The 14,422-nt window shown below is 44.1% G+C and overlaps 1 pseudogene; it reads left to right on the top strand.

Annotated features, from left to right (window-relative positions):
* The first annotated feature begins 13,722 nt into the window (after positions 1-13,722).
* LOC144792423 (large ribosomal subunit protein eL28 pseudogene) lies at positions 13,723-14,199 on the top strand (annotated as a pseudogene).
* The last annotated feature ends 223 nt before the right edge of the window (positions 14,200-14,422 follow it).

The following is a 14,422-nucleotide window of genomic DNA, read 5'->3' as shown; positions in this document are numbered from 1 at the left end:
TCACCCCTATTTGCTTTCGCCGCGTTGGTTCCAACAGGTAAACTCGGCTTTGGGTTGGTTTCTGTAGGACGGGGGGCAGTTCGCGTGGCCTTACGTACGTGCTTACTCTCTACGTACACTGGAGGGCTTGTGACGTCAGATGTCCTCGCCTACTATCAGGCAGCGCACCTGTTGGTGCTTAATGAATGGTGGTACGGGGATAGTTGGGACCCGGCGTATGCGGTGGAGCGACATTTGATGGGTACTAGGTCGCTACACACGCTGCTTTATGCAGCACCGTTGGGACGGGGGCTCCCCTAGACCACGCAGGTGGTATTTCATGTCCGGCGGCGGACTCTGCACAGAATGGGGTGGTGGAATGTTTTGACCCGGGAGACGCCTTTGTGTAGCAATGGGCGGCTGCCTCAGTTGGGGGCGCTGCGAGGCTTCCAAGGATGGGAATCCATTGGGATTTCATCCCTAGGCGACGTGATGACTGATCTGACACTTAAATCCTTTCAGGAACTCCGTAATGAATATAGAATGCCGTGGTCCCAATTCTTTCGGTATTTACAGTTTCGACACGCTTTGTCACCGCATTTAGTGGGGTTGGAGTCCCTTCCTGAATTTAGCCCCTTAGAAGCAATGGTATTCATGGGGGAGTTGCCAGACCGTAAGATCTCCCGTATATATCAGACATTAGTTCATCATTGCTCTACTGATTTACAGCGCCTCCGAACAGCATGGGTGGGGGATGTGGGCAACCTTGAAGAAGAAGATTGGGCGGAGGTTCTGGCAAGTCCGCGTGGCGCTGCTATATCCACTCGCCTGCTGTTAGTACAATTTAAATATTTCCATCGTGTATATTTCACCAGAGTGCGATTGTGGAGGGCGGGAATAATAGGTTCCCCTGAGTGTCTCCGATGTGGGACGCATGAGGGCACACTTCTACACACAGTCTGGGGTTGTCTTATGCTGCATACATTCTGGAGGGGGGTGTTCTCCTGTTTGTTGGAGGTTCTGACCTGGGAGCTTCCATACACGCCGAGACTAGCGTTGCTACATGTACTGGAGGGTACTAGAGGCAACAGGTATAAGCGTCATCTACTACTGCTGGGCCTCACGCTGGCGAAGAGGGATATAACCAGGGTTTGGAAGGCGATTCAGGCTCCACCATTGGCTGCCTGGCGATCTGGGATGGACTTTTGTATGGGGCTTGAGCTGGCAATATTTCTTGCTAGGGAATGCCCCCGTAAACATTTTAAAATCTGGAAAGATGGGCGGACTACAGGGGATGGAGCTTGACCCGCCGCCAGAAGATGCATCCCTTGTACCCATTTGAATTGAGATGCTGATTGTGATTTGTGAGGTGCTGGACAAACTCAGTGTGCTATATTGGTTGTGTACTTATTTAGCTGGGGCGGCATATATGCAATCTGGGGGTGGTGGGGTTGGGGGTTGTTTGTTGGTATAAAAGTGTACAGCAGTATTGTAACTTCATAAATGTGTGCTGCAGTCTCCGGGTTACGAGCTAAGTGATATATGTGACCTGTGACAAATATAATCTGTTTAAAAAAAAAAACCGTCTGCGTTCGATATGGTCTGGCGCAACAAGCTCTGGGCCATAATGAGGGCCATGGGTGTGCCATCATACCTATGCCACCAGATCAGACGCCTGCATAAAGATACATTCGCAAGTGTACGCTTTGGGGAAAATGGGGGAACTAACAGCCCCCTTTCCGGTGGAAAAGGGGGACAGGCACGGTTGTGTCCTGGCCCCCACACTCTTTTCCCTCTTCCTCAATGGCTTGATTGCCGATCTATTGGCCACAAAAGACTTAGATTCCCTCAGGCTGGTGAATCGTAAGATTCCAGCACTCATGTTTGCTGATGACACACTCTTACTCTCCAAGTCCCCTATGGCATTACGAAGGACTTTGATAGAGTTTTGCAACTTTTGCAAAAACAGAAACCTTGAGATTAATCTCTCTAAGACAAAATATATGGTTTTCCACGCAAAGACTCTCAATTGTCCCCATCCCCAAATGAATAGGATAGCATTGGAAAGAACATCCACTTTTGAATACTTGGGGGTCAGTCTTAATGACCAAATGGATTGGGGGCCTCAAGTAACAAAAGCAAATCTCAAATTGTTACAATCCTCTGGTGGTATTATTAAGGTCCACAATAAATGTAGTTCGAAAATGGTGGGCCCCCCGGTGGAAATCTATAAGACTCAAGCCAGGGGGGGAGTCCTTTATGGGGTCGAACTGTGGGACCTTCGAACTGTGGGGCCACTGCTTTGATAACTCACTGGTTTTGACAGAGAATAACTTCCATATATATCTCTTGGGTCTCGACCTGGGAGTTGACCCCATAAGGGATATAATCGCCAATCGTCCTCTTCTTTTTTGGCGACGACTCTGGAGCACCCCCGAACATGTCATTTACAGGGAGGAACTAAAGAACGCCTTGTCCACTTTGGGAGTGGGGAAGCTACCATGGCTTCAGAACATCAGCCACCTTTGCATTAAAATTGGAAGACCTAACCTCTGGAATTCACCGGAGGAATCATGTCCCCTTATTTCCAAGAAATCACTTTCCCTGGCATTAAAGGAATATAATTTGACATATCTAACACAGAATAGCCTATTTGGTGTCTTAACCAATGGCTTTTTGGAGGTCAAATACGTTTATAAATTTGAGAAAATTCTGGACAACATTCAGCCCCTTATGGCAAAGAAACTTTACCTGAAATTCAGGCATGGTACGCTTCCATTAAGGGGTGTAACTAACAAATGGAGAGGTGTTCTCACCACTCCTTTGGGTTGTCCTGGCTGCACAGAAAAGGAGGAATCGGACCTCCATGTTGTGCTATTCTGCGCCCTTTATGATAAAAAACAAGTAAGGTGGATTCGGCAACTATGCAACAACTTGGGCTTCAGGAACTATTTAGCAGTATATAGGATCCTGAAATATCATTCTAGCCCACTGATTGCCTTTGCCACCTCAAGGTTTCTGTTTTCGATGTGGTGCACTCGCAGAGCTAGGATTAAGGCTATAGAAAGTCTGTGCAGTTAGTTTGCTGCATATCAACTGTTATGAAGGACAAGTACTCCTTGTTCCCAAATATCTTTGTAATTCGGTGTACGCTACATGCTTCCCTGCCTATTTTTATTTTTATTGTCATTTTAGCATTTTATAATATGCCATATTTGCACTTTTACTCCCCTCGTAGTTTTATTCAGGTGAAATTTTAGTAGATTTTATATTGTGTTTTGTATTCTGCTTTTATGGCTGAAAACTGCCGAAATATAGCTTTATTCACTGACTGACTGACTGACAATTGTACTTTGTAATTAAAATTTTAACATCCATACTACCGCCATACTACCTCCGACCTCTATGTATAAACAGCTGTCATCTGGAGCTGTAACCACTACAAAAGCTGAGATTCTAACCTAATATGCTTTTCCTGATGTGATTTTTACTTTTACTTTTATGTTTATTGTGCAACTATTCAGGTTCTCAACCTATGTTAAGCGCTCTGATACCTCTGGGTCTAGCTAGCACTATATAAATCTCCAAATGAATAAATAAATAAATAAATAATGTACATTGCAATTATTTTTTTATTCGAGAAGTACATATTCTGGCAGGAACTGCAACAGTTGAGATTTTCATTAGCCTGGTTTGGGGCTGCAACTCCCATGATTATCATGGGTGCTGTTGGGGGCTACAAATGGTGGGGACATTGTAGGCTGGACAGGGTCTGCAACTCATGTGATCATCATAGTCCCGAACAGGGGCTACAACTAGTATGACCGATGGATAATGGCGCTCTGTCCGGGAGCTCGTGGGCGAGGGTTCGCCTTTATGGCGATAATCCTGGAATTTGTCCCCATTTGATCCTCCTCCACCCTGGGGATATGTATGCTATTATATGCTGAGTTCCTCCATGACGACTTGATCGCCGAAATCGAAGCGACTCAACAACAAAAATAAAAAAATCTTTCTCAGCCATTGGATTCCTAGCATAATGGCCAATTGCCCGGTTGAGCTGCGCAATGCAGCTGAGAGGAGACGAGCTTGGGATTCAAGCTTTGGGTTTTTATCCCTTTGCTATCACCTACTTTCTGCCCTTGGCCGTTATTGCTCTGCATACCGCCACAACCTCTTCCCACTGGCAAGTTTTCACTTGGTTTCCTTCCAGACGGCAGCCCCTCAAGTCTTCCCGCTGCAGCTGCCGTGGTCTCTGAGATCATTTCCCCAGTCGGAGCGGGGAGAGAGCGCTTGGGGTTCCAGTCTTCTGCCCTCTCTCCCCCCTCTTGCAGTCCAGGAGTCAGGATAGCCTTTCATCCATGGGTGAGTCGTTTTGAGTCTGGGGTCTCCTCCTTACTTTTGAATGGCAGAGGTGTTGTGGAACTGGCGATCTCTGACGGAGTCCTCCTTCATGGAGGCTGGAGGTTTTTTGACGGGATTTTCACAGCTTGCCGCCTGCCTCGTTTTTGATGTTGTTTTCGGCTGGTTGGCCTTTGCCTAGCGCAAGACCGCTAAATCTTACTCTTGCTACCCCATCGCCTTTTGTCTATTTTCCTGTCGATAAAGATGGTGGGTTCAAGGCGGCCATCTTTACCTCCTTTGATGGCCTCTCTGTGGTCCCGCTGAGTTGCTGTGACGCCTCCACAAACCCTCCGTTGGGTGTTTACACCAAACTCTTTTTGGACTGCCTTTGCTTAGGGCCCGGTGGTGGTGGACTGGATCCGGGCGTGCCCTGGTTGGTACAGGTCAGCCAAACTTGATAATTTTCCTTCTGCCATCTGCCTGTTTCCTGTACCCCCTCTGCTCCTTGCGGAGTTTGCCAATGTTCATCCCTCTCTCCGCTTTCACCTCCCAAATGTTTTACATTGATGTGATTTTTACTTTTATGTTTATTGTGCAACTATTCAGGTTCTCAACCTATGTAAAGCGCTCTGATACCTCTGGGTCCACTCCAAAGAAATAAATAAATAGGCCCAAAGGGAAGTTGAAAATACTGTGATTATCATGGCCCTGTGGGGCTGCACATCCTGCCAGTCTGACTGGGATCGCACCTGCTGTGACTTCCACTGGCCCGACTGGGTCCTGGCTGGGGCACATTGCCACAAACCTGTGAGACTCCTACAACTTGGGCCTCACCTGTGCCAGTGCTGTGGAATCCAGAGACTGAGGCCCAATGGGAGCAATAACTGACCAAACATTTTCCCAACTCTTCCTTGGCCCATCAGAATTATGGCTTCCGCAGCTCCCGAAGGATACCTGGCGGAGGGCTGCCAAATCATCCTATGCCTGTTCGCGAGTTCACCTATTTGCTGTGAGCATTATTGGTCAGACATTGTCTGCAAATGTCTTTTGTGTAGTCAGGGCGACATCACTGCAAACATTTAAGACCACTAATCCCTGGTCAACGCCAGTGCGAGCTCCACAGACTAAGGATCTGCAGACGGGTTGACAGGCATGGGCCATGCGCTGCTTTTTCAGCAGCCCAGAAGATGTACTTACTTACTGTAGGACTAACTGCTCGCCATGGCTCCCATAGGATCATCCAGAGGCAAATGAAGACACAAACATGCCACCTGTACCAATCAATGAGTGAGCCTGTCAGCTTCACTCCGGTGACACAGGTAAGAAGGTCCTGTTCATTTGCACAGATCACTTTACGGTATGTTGCCACAACCTCGCCTTTCACTACTATAAGGGTAGCACTTTGGGTGCTCCTCCTGCTCCAAAAAGACTGAACTCCATGAGATAGGCTTATTTTATGGTAAACGCAAATGGTCAGTGTTTGTACAGGGCAACAGGAAATCAGCATCAGTGATCCAGACATCATTACAGTTGGGGCACTCCTCTGTGCAGGTGTTCACCTCAGTCACCATGCAAGGGTTTTTTCAATCCCAACAAACACCCATCCCAGATCAGAACACTCCCAACCAACACCAAACCTTGAGGTTTCGTGGTAAGATGGGTAAAACCGGTGGGAAAGTCCATCAACATTCCTGTGGGACAATCTGGCAATGTGATCCACTACAAAGTCTAACTCTTGCAAAGCAATAGACCGTCTCTACAAATTGGGATTCTCTCCCTTCATGGCTATCAACCATTTCAGTGTCTTGTGATCCATTTGAACTACAAACTTTGGGGCTGATTTAGATGTTGGTGAAGAGGGTGCGGCGATGGGGTTCCATGCCCCCCAACAGTGGTCCTCCCATAGTGTTGACTACGACAGTGACTACTCCATCACCGTTGTACTTAAACTTCTCCAATGATGTGACAAAGTAAGGGCCTTCAGAGAAATGGCTAAATCTCCATCCACCCATGTAGAATGGTCAGACAAACAGTCTTTTTTATACTGTCTCTTACCATCAGGCAAACCCTGTCTGTAAGGGACAGCAAAAAACACAAAAAGACCACCCATGTCATTGGAGATCACTCCCATGGTGAGGAGGGCATTATCTTTTTTATTTTCAAAAAGAAACTATTGCTTTTTTACTTTTTGAAAATATAAAAGAAAACATTTTGGTGCAATGCTCTGTCAAACTGTGAACAGCATTGACAGGAACACCCATGATAGCAGTTCCTGCCAGTGTTTTAGAAGTGACTGCCAGTTTGGTGACAGGAATACGCCTCTCTGGATTTTTTTGTGCAGGAAGATGCCCCTTCCTGCATAAAAATAATCGTGCCTGCAACGGTGGCACCCTTGCACCGTGGTGCAAGGGAGCCTAATTTGGCGCTAGACAGCAAATTGTGCACCTCCACAGGGGATGCACTGTATTTCATAAATACAGTGCATTCCTGCCCTTTCACATTGGCGTAGGGCAGCGCAGCAAGAAGACTTGCAGCGCTGCCCTATGCCAAAGCCTCATAAATGAGGCCCATGATCTACAGCTAACCAATTTTAGCACACTTTATCTACATTTATTCTCACTTAGATACTCACTTTAGAAGTAAATCTAAGGTGTTTTCAATAGAGATAGCAATAACAAAGCCCAAGAAGAAACATTGGGCTTCTATTAATACATATACATATTGAGTACCTATTTTATGTTGCCTCTTTATACAAATTAAATGTGTTTTTCTATATAACTACTGACAAATTTATTTTTCTAGATGTTCTAATTGATAGGCGTGTCTGACGGCAATTAACCATCTCTGAAGGGTGTGTGGATCATTTTAGGACTTAACCTTGTGACACTCAGGTCACAGTTAATATCCCTAGGAACACTTATCTCGCTACCTGCAGAATGCAAGAAATGACCCAGATGGCATCATTTAGCCGAGACCTAATAGTCACTGGAGTGAAGCTTTGCTTATGTCACTTGCAAACGTGACAAGCAATAAGAGAAAGGTGATTGTTGCTTCATCTTCTGACAAGCATGGGAGGCAGAAGGCATACTTATTTCAAGTGGAACTGTGATTTCTTGGCTCTAGGACATCTTCACTCTTCAGAACTTAACTTTGTCTTTCTTTTTCTAAATGTAAATTCTTTAAGACCTTTTCCCCAAGTAATTGATACATTAAACAGACTACTATTTTGAGGTATTCTTAGAAGTCTATGGTAGATATCCTTACATTTCATATTGATGACTAATAGCCTCATTTTATGTATAAGACCAGAGACTTTTGTAGTCCTAGTGAATAAGGGAGAGGTCAAGACACCTGAAGGTGAAGGCTGAATTGAGACTGAATCTAATTCAGATATCATTTTTATATATCCTATACCCTCTAAACTCCGACACGCCATGGAGTGACAGATGAAGGTGGGTTATAAATACAGGCTGTAAATGGTAAGGAGTCTAGAGCTTATAATTATAATACACTACATTTGGGCTATTGTTGGCGATGGTCACATAGGGGTGATATCACTGGGGCAACTGATATTTCATTTGACATTATTATAATTTGTATTTTTAGACTTTTCAGCTCCCTATGGACCCTTCTATATGACTGTACCATAGGATGGCCACCAAATGAAAGTATAAATCTTATTCACATTTTTACATCACAAGCAGAGTGACTCATGATTTTGGTCCTGATAAATGACATGAACCTGTTGGTCAAATTAGGCATAAACATGTTGACCTTAATATGAAATATAAAACTATACATATCCCTATTTCACATTGCTTGTTTTTAACCCTATTCATTGGGGCTACCAGAATAAAAGTGTCTTTACCCACCAAGATATAGTTTTACTACACATATTTTTTGTTTTGCATTCTACCCCTCCCACCCACACAAATTTGATACTAGGGAATGACATAAAAAATACATTGTGGTCTTAGTGTGAAGAGAGGGCCTAATAATGAAGCATGTCACCCTAGGGTGAGTGAGGGTTCTCGTCATTAACAGCAGTGCTTCTCGGCCCCTTTGAAACTTTTTATTTTTGATCACGTGTTCCTATTGTATCACGTGTTGTTATTTTGTCACCTGCCCCATACACAATTTTGTGAGATTAGTTCTTTAGGAGTAGTATGGTGGGTGGTGCAAAACACTCCATTAGACCTTTTTGTGAAATACTACAACACAAAATCAGCACTAGTGATCCTGACATCATTACAGTTGGGGCACTCAGTGCAGGGGTTCACCTCCATCCCCATGCAAAGGTTTTTTCCATCCCAACAAACACCCATCCCAGGTCAGAACAATCTGAACACACTCCTAACCTTGAGACGTTTGGTAGTAAGATGGGTAAACTGGTGGGAAAGTTCATCAACATTTCCGCGGCTCAATCTGGCTATGTGATCCACTACAAAGTCCAACTCTCCCTTCCTGGCCATCAGCCATGTATGTGGCTTGTGATTCATTTGAACTACAAACTTTGGGGCTGATTAAGATGTTGGTGGAGAGGGTGCGGCGACGTAATTCCGTGTCCGCCAACACGATTGACCACCCATAGGTTTGACTACGACATTGACTACTCCATCACTGATGTACTTAAACTTCTCCAATAGTGTGAGAAAGCAAGGGCCGTCAGAAAACTGGCTATATCTCCACCTGCTCATAAAGGATGGGCAGACAAACAGCCTTTTTTTACTGTCCGTTACCGCAAGGCAAACCCTGGCTGTAAGGGACAGTAAAAAACACAAAATGACCACCCACGCCATTGGAGATCACTCACATGGTGAGTGGGGAATTATCTTTATAATATTCAAAAAGAAAATCCCTCTTTTTTACTTTTTGAAAATATAAAAGAAAACAGTTTGGTGCAATGCTCTGTCAAACTGTGAATAGCATTGACAGGAACCCCCGTGACATCAGTTCCTGCCAGTGCTTTAGCAATGACCGCCAGCTTGGGGACAGGAAAATATATTTCTGATTTTTTTTTGGTGCAGGAAGGTGCACCTTCCTGCACAAAACAATCCTGCCTGCAACAGAGGCACCCTTGGACCATTGTGCAAAGGTGCCTATATTGCCGCTAGACACAGAAGAACAGGAGTACACCCGTTAACCCAGTTAAGACCCGGGTAGAGTATGCATACAAAAGACAATGTCACAACCGGTAATCATTCACAAGGCAATTTAAACAAAAAGAATTAATGAAGTGGATAGATGGAAAAAAGGGAGACCCAAACAAATCATAGGAAGACAAAAGGTTCTTATTTGAAAGTAGTTATAACAGCACTACAGTACATTGTATGTATAAGTAACCATAAGTTACAATACATACACAATTTGTGGTCAATTACAAAAAGTGAAGGTATATACAAGGTAAGTATTCGGCTATAAATTATATAAATTGACCACATTGATGCCAGAGGTAACGCTGGGTGGTCGACGGTGTTTCGACTTGTCTGAGTTCAGGGCATCATCAGGACCAGGTTACTTGAATTTGTAATAGTGCTGAGTAGTGGTCAATTTAAATAATTTAAAGGGGAATACTTACCTAGTATATACCTTCATTTTTTGTCATTGACCACAAATTTTGTTGTATTTTTGCGCCGTTCACGCTGTTTTTTCACTCCATTGTGTCACTTCTCCGTTCACTGTCCAAGCACGTTCAATGCACAACTCACTTATGGTTACTTGTACATGCAATGTACTGTAGTGCTGTTATAACTACTTGCAAATAAGAACTTTTTGTCTTCGTACGATTTCTTTGGGTCTCTCTTTTTTCCATCTCTACATTTGATTAATTCTTTGTGTTTACGTTGCCGCTAGGCAGCAAATTGTGCGCCAATGTAGGGGGAAATAACAGGAAGGCACTGTTTTTCAGAAATACAGTGCATTCCTGCCCTTTCACATTGGCGTAGGGCAGTGCAGCAAGAAGATATGTGGCACTGCCCTACGCCGGTATACAGCCTTTACAACAAAACTTTTACAGCGAACTACCATTACAACGCAACTTTTACAACGCAAACCATTACAACGCATAGCGCTGGGGGCGCTCTAGGATAGGAAATAGGTTTAATGTACTATCCAACACCTTCCCTACTATCCACGGGGACTGGAGTTGGAATAGTAAATTAAACTATTCACTATCCAGCGCCCAAAAGCATTATGCGTTGTAATGGTATGCGTTGTAAAACTTGCGATGTAAAGGTAGGCGTTGTAAAAGTATGCGTTGTAACGTCATACATCCCCCTACGCCATTTCATCATAAATGAGGAATATGATCTACAGCTACCCATGTTCTACTTTTCAATGGATCACTCATGCAGGTGAATATTTTTGCAATATCTGCCTGAAACTTATTCTCCTTACAATTAACAAATGCACTTTCAACAAACTTCGTCCTAAATAAGTTTCTATTACGTACAAACAACTACAAATGAATAGTTCTACAATGTTCATGCAACAATTTTAGCAGATTTTATCTACATTATTGCTCACCTTGTCACTCAATTTAGAAGAAAATCTGAGCTGTTTGCAATAGAGATAGCAATAACAAAATGTAAGAAGAAACATTTTGCTTCTATTAATACATGTCATGATTGAGTACTTATTGTATGTCGCCTCTTTATACAAATTAGAATGTTTGTTTTTATATCACTTATTTAAAAAAAAAGGGAAACCCAGGTTAGTTATGAACCAACAACTCTCCACGGAAGAAAAACAGAGGTTTTTCTTGTAAAACTCTCAGCCACCAGGGTTACCCCTTGGTAGCATGGTTCATTAGGGAAACAGCCATTACAACGCAACTTTAACAACGCACTACCATTACAACGAAACTTTTACAACGCAGGATCCATACAACGCATGCCATTACAATGCATGCCATTACAATGCAGATGCTATTACAACGCATGCCATTACAACGTAAGTATGGGTAAGTATTTAATTTAATTTTAACCCCTACACTATCCAACACTTACCCTACTATTACACCCCCTGGAGTTAGAATAGTAATTTTTAACCCCTACACTATCCAACACTTACCCTAGTATTGCACCCCCCTGGAGTTGGAACAGTAATTTTAACCCCTACACTATCCAACATTTACACTACTATTACATTCCCATAAAAAAAAATACTTACCCATACTTACGTTGAAATGGCATGGCATGTGTATCTGAAAATATACTGCATTATGCTGCAGCCTTTTTTTTAATGCATAATTTAGTCAACACTACGGCATAATGTTGTCAACCTTTGCTGCATAATTAATTCCAGTGCCCCCACAGCAGGCAGCACATGTTAAAAGTGTTTGTGAATGAAGCAGGGAGACTGTGAAGTTTGCGAATTTAGTTTGGTGTGCATGCAAATCCTGTTTTGCCAATCCCTGGTGAGTTGCAGCTACTACTGCTGAAATCAGGCCAATGGAGGTATCTATGGGTGAGGCAGACTGGCCTCAAGGGAAGGGCCAGCCATAGCACTGGTGGTGTCCTGTGCATTAATGTTTGTTAGTGCCCCCCAATGACCACCTCTGCCATGGATTCCCTCACTACCACCCTTTTACTGTGCCCCCCAAGTTTCCATAACCACACTCTCTCAGATGCATTTAATTTGATTTACAGCACCACTCATACCATTGTAGGGTGTCAGAGCACTTTACATCACACACATTACACAGAGACAATCAATATGTGTGTAAATCACTGTATAGAAAATGTTACATTAGACTAAGGACTACAAGGTGTAGGAGTCACATGACAACCATACGAGTAGCCCGTATAGTTTTATAGTGATTGGTCTGGAGAAACACAATACCCGGAATTTAAAACGTAATACCATGGTTGGGGGTTCTCCTTAATAATCAGAATTGATTTCTGTCCAAAAGAACACTTTTTGGGACATTAGGATAATCAAAGACTAGGGAGGGGGGAGGTGGGGTGGGGGAACATAACGCTCTAATTTATACCTTGCAGTTTGTATGCAGCTCTTAGATGACAGTTAATAGCGCACTGTTCTAAGTTAGGATTTTAAATTATAAACTGCAAGTAACAAAAGGATCTCTATGACAAAAGCAGTAACCCACTGACCTATTTACATTATGTGCACTTTGTGATCTGCATGGCGCATGTTCTTTGCAGCCGGTACATTAACCCTCTGAGCTACCTTTCCTTGAGTCAAAACTTCCACTAGATAAAATTCTGATCTCTCTCTAGGAAGAACATTAATCACCAGAGTCATCATGACATTTTTATTTTTGCCGAAAATTTCTGGAGGCCAGAAAGGAGGCAGCAAGCATTTTTAAAACCATAATATACTTGCAAACATGATGCCTCCACCTAAAGTCAGCACCCGGTGCGGTCACACTGGTTGCACCACCCTAGAGCTGGCCCTTCTCAAGGGTCCTATGACCTCAGTGACTGTTGATCTAGGGTGTGCTGCTTCATAGGCCTGCCCACAAGACTGGAGGTGAACTTCAGTATGGATAGTGGTGGAAAAGCCTTGAAGGTTAACCTACACTTGTCATGCTAGGGTCCACCTGCTGGTGCGAAGACACCAGGACTTCTAAGGTGTTGCGAAGCCTTCTAAGGTCTAGCATGTGATTGTGGTCTCACGGAGAGTGGTCTGGTGGACTGGTTATTAAGGCTGAACCAGGTTCCCAGTTCCAAATTCAGCAGCTCTGACCATAGTGCCACATCCTCTCCCCAACTGAACACCGTACTGCCCCACTGAGAAAAACTCCCACTGACTCCAACTACAACCCAATTGTTGCCTGCTATAAACACCTGGATGGGGCTCAATTTAAATTACGCACTAGACAAGAGCAATATGCGGCCTACAAAAAAAACAGCAACAACATCCTGGAAAAAGCAAACACTTATAGGGAACGCAACATTTAGCAAACCATGGGAAATGTAAGCAGGAACAACATGGTTACCTAAATGCTTTTACACTCACTATTCAGAAATCAGTGAGTGCTTTTGCCTGAAAAGTTAAGGTCACCAGGTGCTTGCGGGAGGGACGATCTCGCTGTCGGCAAAGCTGACCCACTGGATGACTTGGGCAGCTGCCTCCCTGTTAATGCCGGGAAGCTCATCGTTACTGACATAGTAAGCAATGGTGTTACTCTCAAACACACAAAATCCGTCATTTCCCTCGAAGGCCGGAACCTTTCCCAAAGGAAACGTCTTCAAAAACTCGGGGGTCTTGTTGGTTAGTCTGAACTGGAACTGGGGGGGCCCAGACTTGACAGCTATCTTTGCCCCACTGTACTGAGCAGCAATAAGGGCCTTGAATGCCCTCCAGTTGTCAGGGTATGTGTAAAGAGTCCCGGCGGCCATCTTGGTGAAGCTTCCTTCTTCTCTGACCAACGAGTAGAGAGGTGTGACGATGTCTGCCCACCTGCAATGGATGATTGTTCGCAATTCCTCCAGCTTCCTGATTAAACGGAACAAGCAGGTTTACAGTACGGAACCCAACAATCTGAAGGCCAGGAACTCTTGCCGGTACAATGGACTCATCCACAGGAAAACAGTCGTTGTGGAGCCGGCAGCTGATGGGAAAGGAGTCATTGTGGTTCTGAAAAAACGAGCAGGTCAGCGCAAACCAGTCTCCGCCTATGAAAAAATCACCATTAACAAGAATGCTCGGGCTACCCTGAGCAGCCTGCGTCACATCATTCGTAAGAACAACTACAGGAAGGACCTGCGCATGGTGGCTCTCCGTCGTGCCAGTGCCATATTGAGAAGCCAGAAGCCTGTGGTGGTTAAGAAGAAGCGTACCAGGGCTACCAAGACTGCATAAACTGTTTCATAGTTTATTGAATATAATAAAAAAAAAAATAAAAAAAAATTGCCATTGCTTATATCCTCACAAAACGTAAGCAGTATGGTCAAAAGACCATATCCCTGGACGCAGAGCCACAGCACACATTTTTTTTTCCAATCCACACATTGCAGTACCTCCAGGATTGGTGCACTAGTTCCAAGTCCAGGGAAAACAAAGACAAGAAAACAAAAATAGTGCTTCACTGGCAAACTCTGTAAAAGAGGCGCTAATGTGTTTCAGTGTGAAT

This window comes from Lissotriton helveticus, chromosome 11 (genome assembly GCF_964261635.1).
Source record: "Lissotriton helveticus chromosome 11, aLisHel1.1, whole genome shotgun sequence".
Lineage (NCBI taxonomy): Eukaryota > Metazoa > Chordata > Amphibia > Caudata > Salamandridae > Lissotriton > Lissotriton helveticus.
The sequence above is the reverse complement of the archived record's forward strand: the minus strand, read 5'-3'. Positions and strand labels throughout refer to the sequence as shown.